The sequence below is a fragment of the Chiloscyllium plagiosum genome, unplaced genomic scaffold (assembly GCF_037043375.1).
Source record: "Chiloscyllium plagiosum isolate Xiang-an unplaced genomic scaffold, Cpla_swu_hap1 HiC_scaffold_2, whole genome shotgun sequence".
Classification (NCBI taxonomy): domain Eukaryota; kingdom Metazoa; phylum Chordata; class Chondrichthyes; order Orectolobiformes; family Hemiscylliidae; genus Chiloscyllium; species Chiloscyllium plagiosum.
Window position 1 is genome coordinate 152,367,813 of NW_028270140.1, and position 22,115 is coordinate 152,389,927.

The 22,115-nt window shown below is 43.7% G+C and overlaps 1 pseudogene across 1 annotated transcript; it reads left to right on the top strand.

Moving 5' to 3' along the window:
• Window positions 1–7,035: 7,035 nt before the first annotated feature.
• Window positions 7,036–21,646, top strand: LOC148152022 (uncharacterized; annotated as a pseudogene). The gene is made up of 6 exons (XR_015751523.1): window positions 7,036–7,076; window positions 8,662–9,019; window positions 16,114–16,461; window positions 18,008–18,109; window positions 19,403–19,442; window positions 20,584–21,646. The product of XR_015751523.1 is annotated as an uncharacterized LOC148152022 (transcript).
• The last annotated feature ends 469 nt before the right edge of the window (window positions 21,647–22,115 follow it).

A 22,115-nucleotide genomic window follows, 5' to 3' on the forward strand; every position in this document is an offset into this window, starting at 1 on the left:
TCCTGAGGTGTGGCATGGTGGCTCAGTGGTTAGCACTGGCACCAGGGACCTGAGTTCAATTCCAGCCTCAGGCAGCTGGAGTTTGCATGTTCTCCCTGTGTGGTGAGGGTTTCCTCCCACTGTCCAAAGATGTGCAGGTTCGGTGAATTGGCCATGTGACGTTGCCCATAGTGTTAGGTGCATTAGTCAGTGGAAATGGGTCTGGGTGGGTTACTCTTTCGAGGGTCGGAATGGGTTTGTTGGGCTGAAGGGCCTGTTATCACATTAGATTAGATTAGTTACAATGTGAAAACAGGCCCTTCAGCCCAACAAGTCCACACCGACCCGCCGAAGCGCAACCCACCCAGACACATTCACGTACATTTACCCCTTCACCTAACGGTACGGTCAATTTTAGGTTAGCCAATTCACCAAACTTGCACATTTTGTGGACTATGGGAGGAAACCAGAGCACCCGGAGGAGACCCATGCAGACACGGGGAGAATGTGCAAACTCACACAGACAGTCGCCTGAGGCGTAGAATTGAACCCGGGTCTCTGGCACTGTGAGGGAGCAGTGCTGATCACTGTGCCACCGTGCCGCCCACATTGTAGGGAATCTAAAACACAAAGGCAACCTCTTTGTTTTTTAAGGAGACTTACACTCTATCTCTTGTTGCTGTCTTGGTCTTAATGTACTTATAGAATCCCTTTGGATTATCCTTAACCTTATTTGCCGAGGCTATCCCATATCCTTTCTTTAACTTCCTGATCTCCCTCTTATGAATGGCCTGACACTCATTATACAGTGCAAGAGATCCATTTGGATCCAGTTGTTTATATTGAGTATATGATTCTCTCCTATCCCTGACTGGAACCTCCATCTCTTTATTCACCTGTTGTTCCTGAAAGCAGTACAGTTGAAACCATCCTTTGTGAATGGTCTTTTCTGTCTCAGAAGAGATCGCAGTGATCCAATAATCTGAATCCCTGAACATTACACCACCTCTTCAGCCATTGATTTGTCTCCTTTATCCTTTTGTTCCCTTATCTGAGCTTGGCTTTGGGAGTAAACCAGAGATTACTACTTTTGAGGGTCTGTTTTTTATATCTTCTACCTAACCTCTGATATTCACTTTGCAAAGCCTTTACTCTTTCCCTAACTATGTCATTCCCATCAATGTGTACAAAAACGTCCGGTGTCTCACTCTTCTCTTTAACAGTATGTGTCAATCATTTTGCAATGTCCGAAATCCTAGCACCAAGAAAACAGTACAATATCCTAGATTCATGCTCACTGCTGCAGAACCTCCTGTCTGTGCCCTTGACAGGAGAGTCACCTACAATAATTATTCTTTTAAATTTTGTCAAACCCCTCCAAATATAAGATTCATTCTTACAGTCCCTTCTAATTTCCTCTGAGAGATTATCCTTTCAACAGTATGAGAGATTTCTGAACTACCTTCTTACCTTTCCTGACAGTCATCCTTCTATCTGACTGATCCTGCTGTGTTATCAGCTCTCGAAATCTACTGGCCGTCTAACTCTGCGTCTCTTGTATGCCCTCAATGTCATTAAGTCTAAAAAGAAGCAACTTACAACAGCATATTATCTCTAAAATAAACTACCTTTCTTTATCCAAAGAGTTAATATTAAGCACAAGTGGTCCAGCAGACAGCTATCAATGTTCTGATTAAAAGGAAAATCCCACGTGTCAGCCTGTCCAAGAGCTCTGTAAACACAACTTGGTTTGAAACAAAACATTCCTCAGCAATTTAAAAAAATGCTTCAGTGAGTTTAAAAACATCTCTCTCATAATTTCATAGTGGAAAAAGACTGAACAGTCCACATGTGGGCCTATCCAAAACTTCCATTGAGAAAACTCCATTTCATAAAAAATTGTGTCAGTTTTTTTTGCTTCTTTTGCATTTTTGACGAGAAAAAAGCTAAAAATTAATCAAATAAAAAGCTTATATCCTGAAATTTAGTAAATGTAAGAAATCTGAAAGTAAATCTGGAAATAAATCTGAATCTCAGGAGCAGCTGCAAGATCCACACTCCTCTCAGTCCACTGTTTTTGATCATTTTATTTCTGAAGAAGTGTCACTGGACCCAAAACATTAACTCTACTTTCTCTGCAGAGATGCCACCATACCAGCTGAGTTTTTCCTGCAAGTGTCAGGTCAGTGGAAGCGAGTGTGAGTCCTGGAGGTTGGGTCAGGGGCTGTATGAGGAACAGCACTAGGTCCCATGATTTCTGTCCCTAGCCCTATCTACACGTGAATGCTGACCCACTGAATTATATTTGCCGGCTGGGTAAGGAATCACCTATGATGCTGGGGACATCTTCTGGGTCAAGTTATTTGGGAATACTTCAGCCCTAACATTTGCACTGATGAGCAGGGCTCCCCCTCATTGAGGATGGGGATGGGGATGAGGTACGAAGGGAAACTGGCCAAAAATATAAAGGAGGATAGTAAAAGCTTTTTTAGGTATGTGAAAGGCAAAAAAATGGTTAGGACTAAAATCGGACCCTTGAAGACAGAAGCAGGGGAATATATTATGGGGAACAAAGAAATGGCAGAAGAATTGAATTGGTACTTCAGATCTGTGTTCACACAAGCAATCTCCCTGAGGTAATAGTGGCTGAAGGACCTGAACTGAAGGGAATTTATATTTGCCAGGAATTGGTGTTGGAGAGACTGTTTAGTCTGAAGGTTGATAAGTCCCCGGGGCCTGATGGTCTACATCCCAGGGTACTGAAAGGAGGTGGCTCGAGAAATCGTGATGCGTTGGTGATTATTTTCCGGAGTTCGATAGATTCAGGATCAGTTCCTACGGATTGGAGGGTGGCTAATGTTGTACCACTTTTTAAGAAAGGAACGAGTGAAAGCAGGAAATTATAGTCAAGTTAGTCTGACCGAGATGGTTGGAAATATGCTGGAGTCTATTATAAAGGATGAAATTACGACACATCTGGATAGCAGTAACAGAATAGGTCAGAGTCAGCATGGATTTATGAAGGGGAAATCATGTTTGACTAATCTTCTGGACTTTTTTGAGGATGTAACTCTGAAGATGGACGAGGGAGATCCAGCAGATGTAGTGTACCTGGACTTTCAGAAAGCCTTTGATAAAGTCCCACATTGGAGGTTAGTGAGCAAAATTAGGGTGCATGGTATTGGGGGCAAAGTACTAACTTGGATTGAAAGTTGGTTGGCTGACAGGAAGCAAAGAGTAGTGATAAACGGCTCCATTTCGGAATGGTAGGTAATGACCAGTGGGGTACCGTAGGGATCAGTGCTGGGACCGCAGCTTTTTACAATATATATTAATGATATAGAAGATGGTATTAGTAATAACATTAGCAAATTTGCTGATGACACTAAGCTGGGTGGCAGGGTGAAATGTGAGGAGGATGTTAGAAGATTACAGGGTGACCTCGACAGGTCAGATGAGTGGACAGATGCATGGCAGATGCAGTTTAATGTGGATAAATGTATGGTTATCCACTTTGGTGGTAAGAACAGGAAGGCAGATTACTACCTAAATGGAGTCAAGTTAGGTAAAGGGGCAGTACAAAAAGATCTGGGTGTTCTTGTACACCAGTCAATGAAGGTAAGCATGTAGGTACAGCAGGTAGTGAAGAAGGCTAATAGCATGCTGGCCTTCATAACAAGAGGGATTGAGTATAGAAGCAAAGAAGTTCTTCTGCAGTTTGTACAGGGCCCTGGTGAGACCACACCTAGAGTATTGTGTGCAGTTCTGGTCTCCAAATTTGAGGAAAGACATTCTGGCTATTGAGGGAGTGCAGCGTAGGTTCACGAGGTCAATTCCTGGAATGGCAGGACTACCTTACGCTGAAAGACTGGAGCAACTGGGCTTGTATAGCCTTGAGTTTAGGAGACTGAGAGGAGATCTGATTGAGACATATAAGATAATTATAGGATTTGACACTCTGGCGGCAGGAAACATGTTTCCGCTGATGGGTGAGTGCCGAACCAGAGGACACAGCTTAAAAATAAAGGGTAGACCATTTAGGACAGAGATGAGGAGAAACCTCTTCACCCAGAGAGTGTTGGGAGTGTGGAATGCTCTGCCCCAGAGGGCAGTGGAGGCTCAGTCTCTGAATTCATTTAAGAAAGAGTTGGATAGAGCTCTCAAGGATAGTGGAATCAAGGGTTATGGGGATAAGGCAGGAACAGGATACTGATTAAGGATGATCAGCCATGATCATATTGAATGGTGGTGCAGGCTCAAAGGGCAGAATGGCCTACTCCTGCACCTGCTGTCTATTGTCTATAGTCTATTTGTGGAGACTCATACTCCTGTTAGTTGCTTAATTGTCCTGAACTATTCATAACTGCATGTGACAGGTCTGCTGAGCTTATATCTGATGCACTGACAGTGGAATCACTTCACCCAGAGCATCAATTGCTGCTCATGCTGTTTGACATGGAAGTAACCCTGTTTTATAGCTGACATCTCATTTTCAGGTTTGATGGTGCTGTGCATGGAATCCCCTCCTGCATTGTTCATTGAACCAGGATTGATGTCCTGACTTGATGTTAATGGCTGAGTGGGGGAAAATTACAGGCCATGAGTTTCAACTGTACTGCTTTCAGGAATGGGTGAATAAAGAGATGGAGGTTCCAGGCTGAAGAGGTGTGTAATGTTCAGGGATTCAGATTCTTGGATCACTGCGATCTCTTCTGAGACAGAAAAGACCATTCACAAAGGATGGTTTCAACTGTACTGCTTTCAGGAACAATGGGTGATTAAAGAGCTGGAGGTTCCAGTCAGGGATAAAAAAGAATCATATACTCAATATAAACAACTGGATCCAAATGGATCTCTTGCACTGTATAATGAGTGTCAGGCCATTCATAAGAGGGAGATCAGGAAGTTAAAGAAAGGATATGGGTAGCCTCGGCAAATAAGGTTAAGGATAATCCAAAGGGATTCTATAAGTACATTAAGACCAAGACAGCAACAAGAGATAGAGTGTAAGTCTCCTTAAAAAACAAAGAGATTGCCTTTGTAATGGCGGAATGGGGGAAAATTACAGGCCATGAGTTTAGAGAGTGTGTTACAACCCAATTCTGCTGTACTGATGGCCCACAGTGTCTCAGGGATCCCAGAATTGATTTGCTTGATCTGTTCAAAGTCTGTCCCATTTAACACAGGGCTAGTGCGATACATGATGGGGATATACCTCAATGTGATGATGGGACTTTGTCTCCACGGGACTGTGTGGTAGTTCCTCCTCCCAATCCTATAATAGGCAGATAGACGGCTGAGGACAAGGTCAAGCTTTTCTCTCTTGTTGGTTCCCTCACCCCCCGCCACAGACCCAGTCCAAGAGCTATGTCATTTCAGATTCCACCAGCTCAGGCAGTCGTGAAGCTGCTGAGTCTGTCTTGGTGTTGGACAGTGACGTCTCCCACCCAGAGTACATTCTGTGCCAGTGTTGACCTCAGTGCTTCCTCCAAGTGGTGATAAACATGATCAGAAGCCTGGGAGTGGGGGGATTGTGGCAGTGGGTAGTCATCCGGAGATTTCCTTGCTCATGTTGACCTGATGCCATCGGACTTCATGATAATGTTTCGAGTTATGAAAATTCTGCTTTGCAACTGCTGTCTGATTGGTTGAACTGTGCTGTTACAAAGCTATACGTTCCTGAAGTATCTGAAAGTGTAAAGTATCTAGAGCCTACAGAGAGAAAGCAGTCAGCTCTGCCTCTCCCCCATCACTGTAGAGAAAAGCAGAGAAAACACAAGTAATCTGAAAAGAAAAGTTCTGAGTTCACCTGATTGGCCGTTGGGTTTGAAGTATGCCCATCACTGTCCAGAACACAGCATCTCATTGCTGCGAAACAACACAAGGACTGTGAGAGAGAGCGATCCTTCCATCTTGTGGTCAGGACTTTTATTTTCAGGACTTATACACTGACTAGTGAGGTACTGGGGAGTGTTGCCAAACAAAGAGACCTTGGTGTGCAGGTTCATTGTTCTTTGAAAGTGGAGTCAAAGGGTAGACTGGTTAATGAAGGAAGCATTTGGTAAACTCACCTTTTTTGTTGAATGCACTGAGTATAGGAATGAGGAGGTCTTGTCATGGCTGTACAGGTTGCTGGTTAGACCACTTTTGGAATACTGCATTCATCTCTGGCCTCCCTGCTGTAGGAAAGATGTTGAGAAACTCAAAAGGGTTCAGAAAAGATATTCCGGATATCTGATGGGCATGGACAAGTTGGACTGAAGGGTCTGGTTCTATGCTGCACATACCTATAACTTTCCTTTCACATTTTGTACTGGTTTCATCCAAACTCAGTGTCTCCCTTTGCCATTGATGTGGGAGTTTCAGAGTTGAATCTGTTGCTGTGGGACTGGAGTCACATGCAGGTCAGAGTGGGTAAGGACGGTATTTCCCTTTTCTAAAGAACATCAGTGAACCAGATGGATTTTTTCCAACAATTGATCATGGTTTCATGGTTCCCATTAGACTGGTGTTTAATTCCTGATGTAATAACTGAATTGAATTTCCAGCAGCTGCCATGGTGGGAACTGAAACTCTGTCCCCAGTGTATTGGATTGCTCATGAATTTTCATTACTATTTGTTCACTACCTCTCATTATAGCTGCGAACCCTGTTCTCACTCAATAACACACTCAGAATAGAGTCTCCAAGTTGCAGTTCCACACACTGATGTCTGACCCAGTGCTGTGTTCATATCCTCTCTCTCCCTGTCTTTCGCCTCACAGCGGTTTCTGCTAAGGGTGAGAACATAGAACATAGAACATTACAGCGCAGTACAGGCCCTTCGTCCCTCGATGTTGCGCCGACCAGTCATACCAATCTAAAGCCCATCTAACCTACACTATTCCATGTACGTCCATATGTTTGTCCAATGACGACTTAAATGCACTTCAAGCAGGCGAATCTACTACCGTTGCAGGCAAAGCATTCCATACCCTTACTCCTCTCGGAGTAAAGAAACTACCTCTGACATCTGTCCTATACCTATCACCCCTCAATTTAAAGCTATGCCCCCTCATGCTCGCCGTCACCATTCTGGGAAAAAGGCTTTCCCTGTCCACCCTATTTAACCCTCTGATTATCTTTTATTTCTCTATTAAGTCACCGCTCAAACTTCTTCTCTCTAACAAAAACAGCCTCAAGTCCCTCAGCCTTTCCTCGTAAGACCTTCCCTCCATCCCAAGCAACATTCTAGTAAACTTCCTCTGCACCCTTTCCAAAGCTTCCACATCCTTCTTATAATGTGGTGACCAGAATTGTACACAATACGCCAAGTGCGGCCGCACCAGAGTTTTGTACAGCTGTAGCATAACCTCATAGTTCCGGAAATCGATCCCTCTATTAATAAAAGCTAAAACACTGTATGCCTTCTTAACAACCATGTCAACCTGGGTGGCAAGTTTCAAGGATCTGTGTACATGGACACCGAGATCTCTCTGCTCATCTGCACTACCAAGAATCTTACCATTAGCCCAGTACTTTGCATTCCGGTTACTCCAACCAAAGTGAATCACCTCACATTTGTCCACATTAAACTCCATTTGCCACCTCTCAGCCCAGCTCTGTAACTTATCTATGTGTTTCTATCATCTACAACATCCTTCGTCACTATCCACAACTCCACCGACCTTAGTGTCATCTGCGAATTTACTAACCCACCCTTCCACGCACTCATCCAGGTCATTTGTAAAAATGACGAACAGCAGTGGACCCAACACCGACCCTTGCGGTACACCACTAGTAACTGGACTCCAGGATGAACATTTCCCATCAGCCACCACCTTCTGTCTTCTTTCAGCAAGCCATTTACTGATCCAAACAGCTTTATCTCCCACAATTCCATTTCTCCGCATTTTGTGCAATAGCCTACTGTGGGGAATCTTATCGAACGCTTTGTTGAAATCCATATACACCACATCAACCGGTTTACTCTCATCTACCTGTTTGGTCACCTTCTCTAAGAACTCAATAAGGTTTGTGAGGCACGACCTACTCTTCACAAAACCGTGCTGACTATTCCGAATCAAATTATTCTTTTCTAGATGATATCAATCCTATCTCTTATAACCTTTTTCAACACTTTACCAACAACTGAAGTAAGGCTCACTGGTCTATAATTACCAGGGTTGTCTCTACTCCCCTTCTTGAATGGGTGAACCATATTTGCTATCCTCCAGTCTTCTGGCACTATTCCTGTAGACAATGATGATTTAAAGAACAATGTCAAATGCTCGACAATCTCTTCCCTGGCTTCCCAGAGGATCCCAGGATAAATCCCATCCGTCCCGGGGGATTTAACTATTTTCACACTCTGCAGGATTGCTAATACCCCTTCCTTGTGAACCTCAATCCCACCTAATTCCTGAAGAAGGGCCTGTGCCCGAAACGTCGAATCTCCTGTTCCCTGGATGCTGCCTGACCTGCTGTGCTGTTCCAGCAATAAAGTTTCAACTTTGATCTCCAGCATCTGCAGACCTCACTTTCTCCTCAATCCCACCTAGCCTAGTAGCCTGTATCTCAGTATTCTCCTTGACAACATTGTCATTTTCTAGAGTGAATACTGTCGAAAAATATTCATTTAGTTCTTCCCCTATCTCCTCTGACTCCACACACAACTTCCCACTACTGTCCTTGGTTGGCCCTTGATTGGTCAATGACAGTCGTGGATGGAGTGGGGACTGAGGAAGGAGGCTCCGCTGTATTACCCTGCACCTTCACCCACCCTGACACTCACCTCACACTCACCAGCTCCATCATATGGATTAAATCTGGCACAGGTGCTATCTTTACCTGTATATATCCTGATCCAGACCATTCCCAGGGTGAGCTGTGTGAGAATGTGATACAGTGGGATTCAGATTCATGGGGAGCATCAGCAACAACGATGTCTCAATAATGATGGTGGGACTGAGCCAGGAGGATGCTGGTCCCTATCAGTGTCGTGTGGAGCTCAATATTGATAGTTTTCAAACAACGCCTCCAACAATGCAGGAAGTTGAAGGTAAGGAACAATGTTTGAGTGGTGTCACTGTCCCAATGGCACAATGGAAACAGGGTCCACCTGGACCGGGAGCTCTCGGGTTGGCTCCTTCTCTTGGGCTCTTTCAGTTGGTCTCAGGCAGGAGACAGTGAGAAGGAGAGAGAGAGAGAGATGAGGCTGGGATTTATGGACCATTCCATCACTGTGTCTGAAACTTCCCACAGTCTCCCATCAACTCCCTAATTTGTTGTGTTCAAACTGGCTTCAGTGTTCTGAGGTAGGGACCAGAGAAAACATCACCAAGGATGCAAGCTCCAAGATCCACCTGGTTCCATGTTCCCTATGGGCAATATGGAGTCAATAACAGGGATCTCAAGGAGGGATCTGGATAAAGGAAGTCGGTGGTCAGAGTGCATCGGTTTTTGAAGATGTCAGGACATGTTTGAGAATGTGGTTGGAAAAGCAAATGGGATTTCCAGGTTTCAGAAATGGAAGTTTTGAGAACTGAGGCAGGGAGCCCATAAGACATAGGAACTGAAGAAGGCCATTCAGCCCATTGAGTCTGTTCCACATTCAGTGAGATCATGACTGAGATGATAAACGTCAATTCCCCATTCTTGCTTTATCTTCACAAACCTCGATTCTGTGAATGATTAAACATTTGTCTATCTCAGCCTTGGCTATACTTAATGACCCAACATTAACTGCTGTCTGTGGTAAAGTAGTCCAGAGATTCACTACCCTCTTAGAGAAAACTTTCCTCTCATCAAATGTGTAACCCCTCATTCTGAGCTGATGCCCTCTGTTCCTGACAAGGGGGACAACCACGCTGCACCCACCTTATCAAGCACCCGAAGCATCTTTAATGTCTCAATGTGGTCACTTGTCATTCTTCTGCAATCCATCAAGCACAGGCTCAATCTTGTCAAACACTGCCCATAAGACAGCCCCTCCCTACCTGGCATCAACTAATTGAATCTTCTCTGGACTGCCTCCAATGCCAGTTCCACTTTCCTTTGATAAGGGACCAAAACTATCCACAATATTCCAGCTGTGAGCTAACTAGTGTCTGGTAAAACCTCCCCACTTTAAAATTCTATTCCATTTGAAATAAAGGTCAGCATTCCATTGACCTTCCCTACTGTCTGCTGAATGTTTTTGTGAAACTTCCATATTCTTCTGTTCTGTAACTTTCTGCAGGCTTTCTCTGTTTCACTAATATTCAGCCTCTCTATTCTTTGTGCCAAATGTATAACCTTACATTTTCCATATTATATTCCAACTGCCATGTTTTTCCCACTTATTTAACCTGTCGAGATCTCTCTGCAGCTTCTTTATTTCATCCTCATCACTTGCCTTCTCACCTACATTTTTGTCATCAGCAAACTTGGCTCCAGTACATTCACTGACCTCATCCAAATCATTAATGTATATTTTAATAAATGTGGCCTCATCTCAGATCCTGTGATACACCACTAATTACAGTTTGCTGGCTGGTTACCACTCCCGTCTTATCCCAACTCTCTGTTTTCTAACAGTTAGTCAATTCTCTATCCACGTTCGTATACTACCACCAGCACCATAGAATCTAATCGCATTAAGGAGTTTAATGTGTTGCACCTTCTGAAATATATTTTAAAAACATATGAAACATCCACCGATTCCCCTTTATCTATCCAACTTGTCACCACCTCAAAGAATTCAAGATAATTTCCCCTTTATGAAGTCATGTTGACTCTGCTTGCTCATATTATACATTTCTAAATGTTCTGCCAAGACATCCTTAGTTTTGATCTCACATTTTCCCAATAACAGTCATTAGCTAGTTGCTCTACAGAGTCACAGAGATGTACAGCACGAAAACAGACCCTTCGGTCCAACTCATCCATGCTGACCAGATTTCCTAAATTAATCTCGTCCCTTTTGCCAGTGCTTGGGCCATGTCTCTCTAAACCCTTCCTATTCATATACCTATCCAGATGCCTTTTAAATTTTGTAATTGTACCAGCCTCCACTACTTCCTCTGACATCTCATTCCATACACGCACCACCTTCAGCGTGAAAAAGTTGCCCCTTATGTCCATTTTAAATGTTTCCTCTCTCAGCCTAAACTTATGCCCTCTAGTTCTAAACTTTCCCACACCAGGAAAAAGGCCTTGTCTATTTCCCTGATGAGATTGCCAAGACTATGCCGTGGAAATGCTTAATTTGCTTCAAACACAGCACTTGGAGCAACATATCTGATGGAAAGTTATTGGCCTGAAATGTTAACTCTGTTTCTGACTCCACACCGGCTGCCAGACCTGCTGAGTTTCTCCAGCACCTTCTTTTTATTTCCAATTTTCTGCATCCCCATTTTTTCACTTTCATTTTTGCTGATGTCTTTATCTCAAATTACGCCCCCAATTCTCACTCTCCTTCTCCCAATTTGCAGGGCATTCCATCATGTATTGTAGGAGAAAGTGAGGACTGCAGATGCTGGAGATCAGAGCTGAAAATGTGTTGCTGGAAAAGTGCAGCAGGTCAGGCAGCATCCAAGGAGCAGGAGAATCGACGTTTCGGGCATGAGCCCTTCTTCAAGAAGAAGATTCCTGAAGAAGGGCTCATGCTCGAAACGTCGATTCTCCTGCTCCTTGGATGCTGCCTGACCTGCTGCGCTTTTCCAGCAACGCATCATGTATTGTACTCAGCTATCCACACAGTAACCTTCAGAAGTCTAACCAGATGTTTGTTACTGTAGTTGATGGAAACCTTGTAGCAATGTCCCAGTAAACTATATCCAGCCTGCTGCCTGATGCAGTCCCTTCTTTTTTCCTGCCATCTTGAAAGGAAACATCCGCCATCCCCAGTGAGACCACATTGCTTCAGAACTCTAAGTGATGGACACATTGGGTAACTTTGTTTTCTGTCTCCTTTCCTTGAAACACAAGAGTGTTACTTTGGGAGATTTCCAATTCTCTGGGACCTTTCCAAAGATTCTTGGAAGGTGAACACCTGTGCGTTTATTGTCTCTTCAATAATTCCTTTAATACTCTTGATTCATCCTGTCAGGTCCAGGGGACCAGTTGGTCTTTAACTCCATCAGTTTCCTTCGCGGTTTTTCTGTCATGATAGTTATTAGACATACAGACATGTACAGCATGGAAACAGACCCTTCAGCCCAACTCATCCCCGGCAACCAGATATCCTAATTAATCCAGTCTCATTTGACAGCACTTGGCCCTTATCCTTCTAAACCCTCCTATTCATACAGGCATCACCCTCTGCATGTAAAAGGTCCCATTTAAATCTTTCCCCTATCCCATTAAACCTCTGCCCTCTAGTTTTGGACACCCGTACCCTGGGGAAAAGACCTTGACCATTCACCCCATCCATGCCCCACATGATTTTATGAACTTCTAAAAGCTCAGCCCTCAGTCTCTGATGCACCAGGGGAAACAGCCCAAACCTATCCAGCCTATCCCTATATCCAAACACTCCAACCCTGGCAACATCCTTCCATATACTTCCTGAACTTTTTGAATTTCACAAAGTCTTTCCGATAGCAGGGAGACTAAAAGTGAACGCAGTATTTCAAAAGTGGCCTAGCCAGTGTCCTGATGAGTAACAACATGACCTCCCAACTCTTACACTCAATGCACTGACCAAGAAAGGCAAGTATACCAAACACCCTCTTCACTCCCCTGTCTACCTGTGACTCCACTTTCAAAGAACAAGACCTCTTTGTTCAGCAACACTTCCCAGGACCTTATCACTGAGTGTATAAGGCCTGCACTGATTTGCCCGACTAAAAGGTAACATCTCACATTCTTCTAAATTAAACTGTATCTGCCATTCCTCAGCCCATCGTCCCATCTGATCAAAGTCCTGTTGCACTCTGAGATAACCTTCTTTGCTGTTCAGTATACCACCGATTTTGGTGTCATCTGCAAACTTACTAAACATAGCTCCTGTATTCAAATCCAAATCATTGATATAATCGTGGAACATGAAGCTGTCAGTCCTGATCATCCCTGCGCTATGTTTCTGTAATAGCTGTGATATCCCAGTCCCATCTTCCCAACCATGCCCTGAGTTCATCTGCCTCACATCTCAGTCTGCTTACATTGAAATAAGTGCATGCTAATTGATCAGTTCGATCTTGTTCTCTGCTTTGCTCCTGCCTGCACTGACTACTTGACTTGTTCCTTTTCCCATGTGCACCATCTCAGAATGATCCCTTTTCTCACTATCACCCTGCAATCCCCCACAACCCTCACCTTTCACCTCCATCCTGGTTGGCTCCAGTAAATCTCTCCTTCCTGTACAGCTTCAACTCGTCTTTCTTATAAAGGACACTTCTACCCCAGAAGAGATTCTAATGATCTGAAAGTTTGTATTCTCCCCTATACCAGCTTCTCAGCCAATCATTTATCTGCTTTATCCTCCTATTCGTATGATCACTTGCACATGGTACCAGGAATAATCCAAATATTACTGTACTCAAGGACCTACTTTTTAGTCTCCTGCCTATCTTACTATATTCTCTCCTCACAATCCAATCTTTTTCTCTTCCTATCTCATTGGTTCTAATGTGTACAACGACCTCCTGTTGGTCCCCCCCTTCCCTTTAAGAATATTCTGCACTCTCTCCGAGACAGTCTTGACCTTGGCACTGAGGAGGCAAGACACCATTCTGATATCTCACTGCAGGCCACTGAAACGACTATCTGTGCCTCTGACTAGAGACTCACTTGGAACCTGACCTACCCCCCGTTACAGTCGAGCCAGTCTCAGTCCCAGAAAGTTGGCTGTCCGTGCTGCTTCCTCTGAGAGCCCATCACTCCCTACAATTTCCAAAACAGCATACTTGTATTTATTGTATTTATTCTTGTCCTTTTGCCCTTGAATAGTTATTAAGTTTGGGATGCATTTCATGCCTTTTACTGTGTAAACTGCTAAAAACGATTTATTCAGCTCCTCTCCTATTTCTTGGTTCCTGATGATTATTTCCCAGCCCTTACTCTCGAAGGGGTCTGTGGTCACTCTGGCCCTTTTCTTCCTTTTTCGATATTTGCTCTCTCGCTCTCTCTCTCTCATGATTTTACTTGCAAGTTTACACTCAGAGTGTATTTTCTCTGACTTTATTACAATTTGGTCATCTTTTGTTGGTTGTTAAAATCTCTTTGGTTTACCATTAGTATTTGTCACGTTATATGTTCCTTCTTTCAACTCGATACTATACTGAACTTCCCTGGTTAACCCTGATTGGCTTATCCACTTCCCAGAATGCTTCTTCTCACTGGATTGTCCCTTTGCTGTGGAGCCATGAACTATTTTGTTCCAAGTCTGCCGTTGTTCCTCAGCTGTTTTTGCTGCTATCCTGCTCCTACAGCTCACTCCAGCCAGTTCTGCCCTCATTCCCTTCAATAAGCTCAGCACAGTTACTGCCAACTAAAGCTCCTCCCCCTCAAACTGAGTATTAAATTCTATCGTGTTATGGTGACAGATTCCAGGGTATTTCTCACTCTGGCATTGTTTATTAAACCTGAATCATGACACATCACCAAACCCAAACTAGCCTGATCCCTGGTTGGATCCACAGCACATTGTTCTCGGAGACTGCCTTCAATATGTCTCTGAATTCTTCCTCATGGCTCCCTCTGCTCATCTGACTATCCCAATATGCATGAAGATTAAAGCCACCCATGATTAATGTACTGCTTCTGTTACATGCCCTTACTATCTGCTGATTTATTCCCGTCCCCACTGTGACAATACTGCTCCTTTGACAAGGATATTCTGTCCTTGGTTTTTTGAAAGGGGTTGTAAACAGAGAAGTTTTAGGGCCTATTTGATTATACATAACAGATACTGCCTCAAGAATCAGCCTTTCAATTTAAAACAGAAAAGAATTATGCAATGAAAGGGAAGTCGCCAGTTATTCCAGCTCAGCTTTTTCTGGTTTGGTTTGGTTTAGCAAGCAGTCAGTTTTATGAGGTTGCTGGACAAAGAAACAGCTCCATGTTGATCCTCTCTCTCCCTCTCTCTCTCTCTGAAATCTCTCCTGTGTGAACCAGTGTTTGATTGTAGTTTTTTTGCCAAGAGAGTGTTTATGGAGACGTTTCAAGTATTTGGAACAGCATTATTCAGTTGCAATCGAGGCGATTGGGTTTTTAAATAATTCTGGGATTCTAAATGTGTTTTTCTTTTGTTCGTGTGTGAATAAATACTGTTTTGTTTAAAAGTGAGTGGTTGGGCCAGCTGCATCTCTCCTGGATTATCCAATCGACATTTGCTTAAAACAACTCAATAAGTTAGGGTCTGGGCGAAGTTCCTGAAATGTTTTGAGGGGGTGTGGCCTGGTCCATGACACCCACCATATAGCTACTGCTATGGGTCCCATGGATTACGCCCACAACATCTTATTGCCATTTTTGTTCCTTATGGAAGGAACCATATGGAAGGGTGAATCTGAAACTCATTTCACATTAGGATGGAGATGGAGAGAGATTCCTCCTTTCCGAGGATGATTAATTTATAAAGCTGTTACAGCATGGAGCTAATTCCTCCCCCTGCCTCCCCACACATCCCAACACCACCATCCCCCAAAACTCATAGAAGTGGTCGGTGCTGCAGGAAATCTTCAACAGACCTCAATCGAACTGTGTTCATGACATAGGTTATGGTTGGGAATTAGTGAAAGACTATGTTCAGGTTAATATCAGAAATGTTCACCTTCACACAGACACGTGTTCAATCATTGGAATGGGATTTCAGGACAGAGTGAAGGAGCACAGACTGGAGTATAGGGCTGGGGAATGAAAAACAATCATTTTTAGTGAAGTTGGGAGGGATGTTGGGCCCAGAATGAATGAATTCATGTGGGTTCAGTCCTTTTTCTAATCTGAAAGTATCCCATGAATGAGTAAATCAAAATGAGGGGGTTGAGAGTGAATGATTTTCATCATGGTGATTCCTCAAGAGAACTACAATAGCCTGGTCCAGACCTGTGAGAAATATGTGTGGGATGTTTAATTACTCATTTTAGTGTGAAGTTGAAAGAAATGGAACAAACTGAATTCAGAACTTCTGGGCATTGGCCTCATCCATTCTGATGTTTGTCCTTTCCTCAGCTGCTCAGGGAAATGTCTCAGTGGTGACTGGGACAGAGGGAGATTCAGTTACTTTACCCTGTATCTTCAGGAGCTGGGACTCCCATACCCTGACCACTGTTACCTGGATGAGGAAGGAGCCTTACCAACACATTGTTACATTTCCAGCCCAATCACAGGGAACTTGGACAACTGTACACGATGGAAATCGGTACGAGCTCATCGGGAACCCAGAGGAGGAAAATGCCTCGAGCAGGATAAACCAGCTGAGAGTGAGGGACAATCACACTTACCTGTGTCTGGTGGAATACAGGTCAGAACCTGATTCTCAGTATCTGATCCAGAAGGAGACTCAGGTATGGGTTTATGGTAAGAAATCATTGTGGGGGGACAACAGTTGATGGTATTATCGATGGATGGTTAATCCAACACCCAGGTAATGTTCTGGGCAGAAGGATTCAAATCCTACCATGGCAGATGTGGAATTTGAAATTAATAAAATTCTCAAAGTAAGAGTGAAAAGCTGACTATGTGACCACTGTTTATTGTTGTAAAAACCCATCTGGTTCACTAATGATCTTTTGTGAAGGGAACTGTCATCCGAACCTGGCCTGGCCTACTTGTGACTCCAGACACACAGCAATGTGGTTTATTCTTAACTAATAGGGATGGGTAATAAACGCTGCCCTACCCAATGTCCTTCTCATCCCGTAATTGAATGAATATTAAAAAGTATTCAGTCTGTAGAGAGTGTACAGTGAGACTGTAGCAGGTTATGCAAATGTTTAATGATTTGGTCATTGAAACTAAAATATAAACCCTGTTTCTCTCCGCAGGTGGGGTCTGGCCTGCTGAGTATTTACAGCGTTTTGATTTTTATTTCTAATTTCCAACATCTGCAGTATTTTGCATTTGTGTTTGAAATTTGACTCTTTAAACAGTTAATGTAATTTGATGTGTTGATCCTTTTAGGTACATTCTGATGTCAGTATTGAAAGGCATTGACACACTCAGAACATTCAGTCCAATCCCCAAACGATCCAAAGTTTAACTGACAATGAGATCATCTCCTCGAGCTGCAGACTAATGGGTCCCTCTTGGTTACAATGAAAGTGTTCACACCTTCATCAGGAATAGTTCCATCAGTGCAAGCACATTTCCCCAGTTTCTGTCTGACTGTGTGAGGCATCACAGCCACGTGGGACCTATCCTAACCCTGCATTCACACATGGGTTATAAAAGGAGTTGATGGTATAATGCTACTGTCACTGGGTAACTAATCCAGACACTCATGTCTGGGGCCATGAGTTCAAATCCGACCACAGCAGAAGGTGAAAGATGAATGAAATTTTAAACATTTGGAATTTAAATGAAAAGCTAACCTATGGTCACATGTGACCACTGTTGATAGTTGGGAAAGCTCATCTGACTCAGTCAGGTCCTTTACAGTATGAAATCTGCCTTCCTTACTTGGTCTGGCCTACATGTAGGGCACAGGACAGGGTGGAATGTTAGATCAGTGCTCAGTAATGGGTGCCCTTGTGTTGGTGAGTCAAGGATGGGTCCAGGAAATACCCTGCTGAATGTTTTAAAGTATCCATCTAACCTTATATTCTGTGTCACAGAATTAAGCGGTTGCCTCCTTCAGGGGTTTTTCTGATCTGCAATGCACAGCCTGAAAGGCCAATGGAAATAAATTTAATAGAGTGATCTTTCAGGCGATAATTGTGTGAGTATTTGGAGGGGAGCAAATTCCTGGTCTGTGGGAAACAGCAGGTGAGAGTGTTGAACTGGTTTGCTCCATTGCAGAACATTGTGTTTGTACATTTAACCTCTTGCTGTGTAACCCTGCTATAAGTTTCACTGCAGCAACATGGAGGTATTCCTGAATAATGCTGTTCTTGCTGTTTTCCAGTGAAGAGGACTGAGCCCACCACTGTATATCTGCCAGTCATTCCAATGCTTCTCATCCTGCCCATCTGCTTCATAATCTTCATCAACTTCAGGAACAAAGGAGGTGGGTTCATGGAGAATGAGGTTTAAAAAAACAGTATGGTTCTGACATAACCAGAGGGAGGGGTGCACAGGAGATTCACCAGGATGTTGCCTGGGATGGAGCTTTCTTGTGAGTGATTTAACATTGGGATGTTTCACAAGGATATCCATTTAAACCCATTCTATTGAACTCTGATGGATCAATCCCCATTCTCCTCCCATCACTGTTGAATCTCAATGCACTAAAATGTCTTTTCATTCACTCCCATTTGACAGAATCATAACAAATCACATCTTTTGCATTCATTCCCACTTTGTACAGACTCTCAAACAGAACAGAAAGGAAGTTGCAGTTCACCACAACAGTCTTGTGTGCTTTATTGTTCAAGTGGCTTTCGAGAGTTTGCTGGATAAAGGCATAGACATGGTGGCTCAGATAGTCTGAGTAACAGAGCTATATTTGGGGAGGAATGGTAACATGGACTCCTCTTCTGGCCTGTGCAGAGAGTGCAATGTTCAGGCACTGGTCTGTTTTGGGACTGCCCTCATTACCTGTCTTTGCTCTGACTGAACAAATTGAACAGGCAGGATGGCTTAGGCATATTGAAGGCCTCAGAATCCTGAGCTCAGTTACGTTAGTGCTGAAGACCCTGAGAAGTTTAAATTCTGATCCTTATCTTCATGGCCTCTCCCTCTGTATCTCTGTCAGTTGTATTTTGGCTTCATAGAGAGAAGTTTTGATACAGGAGCAGGAATGTCTTGCTGTAATTGTACAAGGTCTTGGAGAAGCCACACCTGGAGTATTGGGTGCGGTTCTGGTCCCCTTATCTGAGGAAGTATGTTCTGGCATTGGACAGAGTGCAATGAAGGTTTCTCAGACAGACTCCTGGGATTTCAGGGCTGATGTATGAAGAGAGATTGGATCGGTTAGGATGGTATTCACTGGAGTTTGGAAGAATGAGGGGGATCTCAGGGAAATGTGTGAAATTTCAATAAAAGCTGTCGAGGTAAATGTAGGAGAGATGTTTCCGATGACCGGGGAGACAAGAACCAATGGTCACTGTCAAAGGATATGGGGTAGGCCATTCAGAATTGACATGGAGAGTAATCCCTTTGGAGTTACTGTGATCCTGTGGAGTTCCCTGCCACAGAAAGCAGTTGAGGCCAAAGCAAGGAATGTTTTTAAGAAGGAGTTAGAGTTCTTGAGGATAAAGGGATGAAAGTGTATGGGGGGAAACATTTCCAATTGTGGAGACAATGTGACAAATTTGTTCATAATTTTACAAAATATTTATGAATCTTTTTTTCTCTTTAGGGTGTTCACAGCAAATCAAGAGTACGACACCTTTGAAAAGGTGAGATAGTCAGTGACTGACGCGAGAGTAGTGGTGGAAATGGCCTGAGTCGAGAGTGTGGTGTTGGAAAAGCACCGCAGGTCAGGCAGCATCCGAGGAGCAGGAGGATCTCACTTTCGCTGAGTAGAAATGCTCTAGTTCAGGGTTGTATTGAATATTTCCTTTTCATAGACAAAATGCAGCCTCCTGCCGATGAGCTCCAAATGTGTTATTTTCCTTCTTACAAGTTGCTCAAACAGTCACTGGGAAAGTGAGAGGTAAATGACAGGTAAATAATTTCTGAGCAGAATTGGTCAATTTCTGGCTGTTTGTAAATCTCCAGCTCCAGGTTCATCTGTGATCTCTCGTCTGCAAATCAATCTACAATTCATCCTTGTGTAAAACGAAATGTTCCCCATTTTTCTCACAGTGGTCACTTTGAGTTGTAATGGCTGTTTTATGGAGGGAAAGATTGGAATGTTATCACTTGCAGTGAGTGCTGAGGATAAAAGGGACTTTTTTGTGAATCCTACTTTTTCTCCCTTGCCCTCCGAGCAGCTGAATTTCCACTGGGTGGGAATGTGATTTCCTGATTATCCCCCACTTTTCAAGATTTCCATGCTCTGTAGCATCCTCCAAAGTTACAGCAGATGGGAAGCCCTTGCAGGAATTTTCCCCTCATCTCCAACACCCTCCCTCCCTGCCTTGTAACCAGTTGCTCAAAGCTGACCCTTGGGAGCTTTGGTACATTCTGGTACCAAGGCAGAGCTGTTTCTGGTGGTGAATTATTCAAGGGTGACATGGGTGATTTGTGTCTAAATCTGAACATTTTGTTTATTCATTTACCGGTCGTGAGCATCTCTGATTGGACCAGCATTGACTACCTGTCTTCAGTTGCCCTTGAGAAGGTGGTGGTGAGCTGCCTTCATGAACTGCTCCAATCGGTGTTCTGGAGGTAAGAGCCACAGAGCCCTTAGGGAGGGATTTCCAGGATTTTGATCCAGTAACAGTTCCCCACCACCTTCTCATGGACAACTAGGAGCAGCCAGCCCAACCCATGACCTGTGAGGGGATAAGCAAAAAGATAGGATTCTTGTTAATGTGACCTGGGATTATTGCCATTAACATCCTCTGAATATTAATGTTCCTTGTATGTTTTCAGGAATGATCCAGGGTCATCCAGCATTCCTCAGCCTAATCAGGCCCAGCAGCATTGGCCCCAGGTACTGGCTGTACTCGAACTGACCAATCACCATCCATTTCAGACACTGTAACATCGAGTGTGTGAAGCATCAACACAGTGGACAGACATGCAGTGATAGAGTACCACCCTCACTGTACAGCCTGACCACTTTGGACTAACTTTCTTCCCATTCAGTGTGACCCAGTGAAAAGCAGCATGTTTCCCATTGAGAGCATCACTACTTCTCTTTTGGTTTCCTCACTTTTGGTTTGGAACTGTGATTTTAAAGTTGAGAAGTAAAGTTTGAAAAATAGGTTGTTTGACGAAAGATGAGAGAAGAAAAGGGGAACATTTGCTGTTGGAATATGGTCTGGAAAAATAATGCAGGTTAATTCAAGGTCATCGTCATTGTCATCGGTGATTACTCACTCATGAGTGTTATCATCTACTGAGGAAATTTGTGCCCCTTTTCATGGGTTCTGTGGGTCCTTGTGTGAATCCTGGAGCCACATCTCCAACCACATATTTGTTGGGTGTTTCCCAGATGTGGAACAAAGAACAAAGAAAATTACAGCACAGAAACAGGCCCTTCATCCCTCCAAGTCTGTACTGATCCAGATCCTTTGTCTAAACCTGTCACCTATTTTCTAAGGATCTGTACCCCTCTGCTCTCTGCCCATTCATGTCTCTGTCTAGATACATCTTAAATGTATCGTGCCCACCTCTACCACCTCCGCTGGCAATCCGTTCCAGGCACTCGCCACCAATCTGCATAATGAACCTTCCACACATATCTCCCTTAATCTTAGAACATAGAGCATCGAACAAAACAGCACAGAACAGGCCCTTCGGCCTTCAATGTTGTGTTGACCTGTAAAATATTCTAAGCCCATCCGCCTACACTATCACATCATTATCCATGTGCTTATCCAAGGATTGTTTAAATCTCCCTAATATGGCTGAGTTAACTACATTAGCAGGTAGGGCATTCCATGCCCTTCCCACTCTCTGAGTAAAGAATCTGCCTCTAAAATCTGTCTTAAATCGATCACCCCTCAATTTGTAGTTATGCCCCCTCGTACAAGCTGATGTCATCATCCTAGGAAAAAGACTCTCACTTTCTACCCTAACTAATCCTCTGATCATCTTGTATGTCTCTATCAAATCCCCTCTTAGCCTTCTTCTTTCCAATGAGAGCAGACCGAAGTCTCTCAGCCTTTCCTCATTAAGACCTTCCCTCCAGATCAGGCAACATCTTGGTAAATCTCTTCTGCAGCTTTTCCAATGCTTCCACATCCTTCCTGTAATGGGGCGACCAGAACTGTACACAATATTCCAAGTTCAGCCGCACTAGCATTTTGTATATTTGCAGCATGACATTGCAGCTGCAGAACTCAATCCCTCTCCCACTGAAATCTAACACACGGTATGCCTTCTTAACAGCACAATCAACCTGGGTGGCAACTTTCAGGGATCTATGTACATGGACTCCAAGATCCCTCTGCACATCC